The sequence below is a fragment of the Penaeus vannamei genome, chromosome 38 (genome assembly GCF_042767895.1).
Source record: "Penaeus vannamei isolate JL-2024 chromosome 38, ASM4276789v1, whole genome shotgun sequence".
Taxonomy (NCBI): domain Eukaryota; kingdom Metazoa; phylum Arthropoda; class Malacostraca; order Decapoda; family Penaeidae; genus Penaeus; species Penaeus vannamei.
In genome coordinates, this window is record NC_091586.1 from 15,779,031 (window position 1) to 15,785,905 (window position 6,875).

General features: G+C 39.0%; 1 long non-coding RNA gene across 1 annotated transcript; it reads left to right on the forward strand.

The window, feature by feature from the left end:
• Positions 1-7: 7 nt before the first annotated feature.
• On the forward strand, positions 8-6,045 carry LOC138859891 (uncharacterized). Its single transcript, XR_011398228.1, has 2 exons — positions 8-5,494; positions 5,879-6,045. It is a non-coding gene; the product is annotated as an uncharacterized lncRNA (long non-coding RNA).
• Positions 6,046-6,875: the final 830 nt, after the last annotated feature.

A 6,875-nucleotide genomic window follows, 5' to 3' on the forward strand; every position in this document is an offset into this window, starting at 1 on the left:
CCGTCAATGTCAAAATTGTTGGCGATTTAGACATCCTGCCAAACACTGCTGTTCCACAGACCGATGCCGCCTCTGTGCCCAACCTGGTCATAACAGATCAAACTCCCCTGCAGAAACACGCACATGTGCTAACTACAGCGGCCCCCATAATGTATTTTATAGAGGCTGTTCCACTTACAAGTTCGAGTGTGAGATGGCAGCTCTCAGATACAAAAATGGTCTCGCTCTACGTGAAGCCAGACAGGAAGCTCGCCGACATGGTTTTTCTTATACTCCCTACTCTAGTAATGTCGCTCGCTCTGCCCCTCCCCCTCCACCTCAAGATGTTCCTACACCCTCTCCTATAATTACTTACTTCCCCACTTCCACCACTTCCACTTTTACATTCAACCTCCCCCAGTCAAATTATTTTGCCACTCTTAATCCAGACACCCCAATCTCAACTACAGCCCCAACACCATCCCCTCTCCCTCCCCGACCTACCCGCAGTAGACAGACTAAACGTTCCACCCCTTCTTCCCCTATCGCACACTCACCTCCACCTACCTTTACTCCTCAGACACCAGTCTCCTCTTCCCCCCCCCCCTCATAAGAACACCTTTGTCCCACAAAACTCTTCAACCAACTCCACTGCAGAAACTATGGAAGACATTCAAAGCTATATGCTTGAGACACAAATTTCCATAACTCATGCTCCCTCCACACTTGAAGTGATTGCCGATATCCATACCCTCCTACTCATATTCTCCCTACACACCTTCCTCCTACTCCCTCTCAACACAACCTAACCCCCTCAATGCCGTCCACCACCGATATTCATTCTCCTGAAATCCACCCCCCCCCTCTTACTCATAGCACCCCCACACCCCTTCCTCCTAATCCCTCTCAAGACAACACATCCCCTTCAACTCTAATTATCATCCTTCCGATATCCATCCTCCTACCACTAATATTCCCCCCACACCACTTCCTCCTACTCCCTTCCAACACAACCCACCCCCTTCAACTCCATTTATACGCACATACTCCCTCCCTCCATCCCCTCTATCCTTTCCACTCCCTCCCGGATACACACGGGAATCGCTCATGTCACAACAATGCCCTTCCCCAGATTCCCTACCTCCTGATACTCCTCCTTTACACCTCCTAGCTCCCCCCCCCCCCCAGATTCCCCAACACCCCCCGGCGTTTTCACTCATAAAATAACAGATATAGCTCTCCTACATTGGAATATTCGCGGTTTCTGTTTTCACAGACCAAACCCACGTCATATCATTGCTTCTTATAACAACCTGTTCTCCTTTCTCAGATGCATCAATATCCTTCACTTGATCTAATTCTCTTACTTAAACCACCATAACCCTTTCCCTCATTAACTCCCTTACCCATCTTCAACTTTCCAACATTACTCTAGATAGTTGACGCATAGCAACTATCACCTGACATCACCCTTTACTATACCTTCCTGTAGTGCTATGTGACCTTAGATGTCTAGCACATTTATTTCGCTTCTAACCATTAACCATCAACCATTAATTATTCATCATTCAACCATACCAGCTACCTTGTTACCTCATATTTCAACTGAAATATACTCCCAGATATCTAGCTGAATATGTTTTAAGATGCATAATTACATTTGGGTTCATGCCAAATGCTCCAAATGTATCGTATTTGTTTAAATGGAGTTGTACCTAAGATTTGAAAGATAACCAATGCCATGTAGTCACATATTTCTGCTGTCCCAGTAGACTTGTACTAAATGGTACTAAATGGGTCAAGAGTTGATAAGGATGCCGGAAGAATTATGAATAGTCACTTAGACCCACGGGATCACACAAATTATAAAGAGGACTTGAAATATATAAACCTTACAAAATTGGAGAAAAGATGAGAGCAAGATGACATGAATTTAAAGTATTACATGCCGTATTGGGTACGGAATAAAGTTTTAAGAGGATCTATGCACCGAAAAGATTGTATGAAGTCGTATTATTGTTAATTATTAGTAATAAAGAAACATTTATTTGAAATGTCTTTAATTCTTTATTTCATCTTTGTTACAACTGGATGAACTTTTAGACCACTCTGAGCTCTCTTCAGCAATATATATTTTTTCTCTTTGTGGCCCTGCTTCATCTAGTATTTTCACCATTGTCCATAGTAAATCTGCTATCAGGAATATACTGGGACCCACTTTCCTTGAGGCCCTCTGCACAATATTTTGTTCAATATTTAATCCAAGTATTATGCATGCCTTGATAATCTCCCCATCTTAACATATAGAAAATCTTTTGGTCTTGAGATATTGGAAATATCCAGTTTTTCTTTTGATATTTTAAGTACACTTGTGCCGTTGGTTTTATTTGCAAAAAGCATACTCAGCACTAATGACAGTAAGACTTTTTTTTATACTTTCGTATAAAAGGTAATTTCATCAGGCTTACATAAAAGGCAGTGAAGCCTAAACAGTTGCTATCAGTTATTGTGATTTTCAGTCAACTACTTGGTATTTTCTTATCCAAAATCCTATGGGAAAGGTAAATTTATTCTATTTTAGGACTTTTTGTTGTAATTCATTACCCAATATTTCAGATTGTGGATGCCCAGAATGTCTTAGTTGTGGTCTCAAGATGGTTTGGGGGCATCTTACTGGGGCCAGACAGATTCAAGCATATAAATAATGCTACAAGGCAGATACTTGAAAGCTGTGGATATATAAAGCATCAAGAGAGCAGTAAAAGAAATAAAAAAACGAAGTAGCACATTGTTTTTGATTGTATCCTTTATATATTTTGGTTATCAGTAAGACACTTACCCTGTTTAACAGTTATATATATTTTCCATACCTAAAGATTAGAAAAAAAAGTGTCGGTTCGATGTCTATCAGTGTGTGTGTGTTTGTGTTTGTATGTTTGTTTTACACGCATACACAAAAGAAATATCCATTTTTTACTTTCTTATTTATGAAAAAAAATCATTTTTTACTTGTATTTTTTAGTATTAAGATTTCCTTTGTTTAACAGCTTCAAAGTGACTTAAAGTATTTTTAGCGTTAAGTCGGAGGCAATGTTGCCCCCGGTTAAGACAACTGAGGAATGAATCCCCCAGAAGATATTGCATGTACTTGAAACGTACATCATATCCAAAAATTACATGGCAATGAAAACATAATGGGTGGTTACCCTTGATGAACAAGGTAAGAACGCACTAACACACAGGCAGGCTTATAAAAACGTTAGTGCTTGCACACACACACGCAGACAGTCAAATCCAGACATAGACACATAGACATGCATATGTATAGGCTGGCACACAGGCTATGAGTTCTTCGATGTTATCTTTTTCCATCTCTCCCAGGTACTTATACCATATATATTACAAACATAAATGTGTTACCAGTATGTTGATTTAGTTGAAAGAGAGAGAGAAAAAATACTGATAGAGTTCTTGGGCTAATCCTCGTGTTCAGTGCGCCATATACGGTGTCAGGTAGGGCTGGAATGCTACGGAAATTCGTCTGCTCTACGGAAACAAAAGACGACCGAGGGACGTCACAACGATTATTTTTCCTAATGCCATAATTTTGTTATTTTGTATGACTACAGATGTTTTGATGCAAAAGAAAGGTGTATAAAACAATAATGAAGTAATTTAAGTTGACATAAATTGAACATGAAAATTGCTGAAACCATCCTGATATGAATTAATGTGATGAAGCAAAGTTGGCGTCGTTGTGGCGGAAATTTCATCCCATGTCATTTCAGAGAGACTTTAAACATTCAGCCCTGCAACACACTCACTTTGAATAGCATACTTTTTAAAGAAATCAAGTCTACAGGTTCAGTGTCAGATTTTCTTAACATACATCTAATACATTTTCTATAAAGAGATGCGGGTGCATTTTATGTTGTTGAATATTATATTACATTACTGGCTTGGTAAGGCATATATTGTACATTGTTTTTGGCAGGGCAAAAAGTAAAAAAGTTACGCAGGGAATCTTAAAATCACTGTCTTCTTTATCATATGAAGTTTTGAGAAGGGCAGAAATGCTGCTACGGAAAAGTAGACAGCCCTGGTACAGGGCGAGATTTTCGCTTATAAATAAATCGACCAGTTCTTGAGTTTACTAGCTGCTTCATCGCATTAAGTCGAGGTTTCGATTACCTAGAATTTATAGGAAGGTGATCTAGGGGAAGTGTACCTATATTGGACCACCTAACTTCTATGTCCTATTTCTCCAGTATTACAAATGGGAATGAGATGCAATTAGTATGTAGCCATGAGGTACTCCAATGCCTTCCCGAATGCCAGAGTTGGTTACTTTTTCCATAATACTCAAAAATGATTTTAGCTTCACTGGTCCAATTTAGGGTATGTAGGACTTTAACTGGACCACATGGTTACCGATATTGGACCAGGCGGTCCAATATCGGGACGCGTGGTCCAACATACGATAGGGTTAATATCCAACTGATTTGATTTTAGGAACGGCTGGTGACACAGACATTTGAAAACACTTTTATTAGAAATTCAACCTTGAACTGTGGCAACAACAAGTACAGTCAAACCCTGTTATAACAGGTATTCTACTAGCATATCCTCCAGTTGTGCAGGCAGAGTGCACGGGCGACCGAAACACTTCTTTGTACCATTAGCATATTTGTTCTTGTCTTCAAGATGACTTTTTAGTGTCGCCTTGGGTACCCCGTATGTACAACTTATAGCATTTAGTCCCGCGTCTCCGTTCCTGAACGACATAATCGCCCTTTCCATGTCTTCACTCCACTTCCCATATTTTCCCCTGAAAGATAATTTTGCCTTATAATTGGAAAATCATAAATTTCAATAAGTATTCTTCTCTTTCGCTCGTCTTAAAAGCTTGAAAGAATGCTAAACTGAAATTATCCTAGATCACAGAATATAGCACCAGTCTAATGCCTATATAGGCTTACCGGTACTCTAAATGAAAATTCCTGTTATCCCTTGTCAATTCCAGTCAGCATCTGACCTTATATGGATGGACCCAAAGCTCAAGCTCACGTGTTCCTTATATTGGCCTGCTTGTGCCTTATATTGGACCAGCGTGCCCTATATTGGACCACTGGTCCAATATGAGGCACCCCGACTGGTCCAATTTACGTCAAGGTCAAGTCTAAAAGTTCCCGGTGTAAAAGCTCGGAGGGTGCGAGAACTTTCATTCCAGATGCGATAATTTTATCCAAAACTGACCACCTATCAACTTGTTGTTCTGCACATTTCTCTATTCACGGCCTCCTGCCACACTCTTTAAATTCGTCAGTTTTTATAAGGAAGGGGGTAGAAAATGTTTTTCTCGCCTTTTTATGTGAAATTCCCGCACTAAAACTTCTTGGTGTCGGCCATGATGGACTTAGTTTATAAGCAGTCCGCTAGATGTCGCCACTGTCTGAAAGCACTACCCAGTGTGGAGAAACGCTGGTGGTCCAATATTGGGACCGGTCCAATATAGGTACACTTCCCCTACTTTCCACATTTGTTATACATGTTTGTTCTTGGATCACTGAAATATTTCTCATATCTCTCACCATAAGAAGGAGAGGCTTAAAGAAGGAATGCACAAATAATTTAGAGGTAGAAAAACCCACAGTGTATAAATGAGATTTATTAAAAATGAGACAGTTTACAAATCCTCATGGATTTCATCTTGCAAGACCTGGCTTGAACATATGTTGATATTGTTTAGAAATAGCATATCAGATACTGATGAAAAAAAAAAATCCATGACAAGGGTAGATTTATCAGGTGAACACTGACGTCATGCGAAGAACTTAATATTAATAATAAGATATTATCCGAGAACTTCTGGTAGTTAATATTATTATATTCTTTTCAGATTGTGGGTGCACAGAATGTCCTAGTTGTGGTCACTAGGTGGTATGGGGGCATCCATCTGGGGCCTGACAGGTTCAGGCATATAAACAACGCTGCAAGACAGATCCTTGAAAATTGTGGTTATATAATACATCAAGAGAGTACCAAGAAAAATAAAAGAAAATAGCACATTGTGTTTGATTGCAACCTTTTTGTATTTCTGCTGAAGGTATAACGGAAAGCAGTCAAAAACATCTCTTGCACTGTGAAGTTCATTTTCATTCATACCTTTTCTAAATTTATATTTTTGATTACTCAGACCAAGCTGACTCCCAATGCAAGGCGATTTAGGATCATAACTAGTAGTCCTATGATGCATCTCGTGTTATTGTTATATGGGGGGAAATATTGGTCTTTAGTAGTAACATCGAATAAGTCCTATGCACCTTTATTAAGTTTGGACAGAAAGCTTAATCCAGAATCCTCGATCATTCTTGTGACAACATTGTGATGCTACCTTGACCATATGTTTGAAAATACACCGTTAACGATGAAAATTTAACATCAGTAAACTGTTACTTCAAATTGATTAATTTTTTAGTGATTATCCTTGACGTACATGCGCATCGCATCACAACAGTGATGAACCATATACTATCGAAAGAAAGAAAAAAGTACTAAAGCATAAGGTCCTCATTTCTTAAAGAAAATAAGACTAGTAAGATTACCTTTGACCTCTAATGTTCACGATTAATTTCTGCTGGTGAATAAGTGCTGGAGTACTTTTAATAGGGACAGAAATTCATTTTCATGACAATATGTGTAAATTTGTATACATATCAAAAGGGGGAGCAATGTTACACTGGCTCCTCCTAGGGAGGAAAGCCTTCTAATGACGCTTGTTAGAAATGAAGTGGAAAATCTGAAAAAAATGTATGATATAAATACAATCATTTTGACAAAGAAAAGGGGGTATTTTTCTGATTTTGTCGATTGTCTCAAATTACTAATGAGCTAGA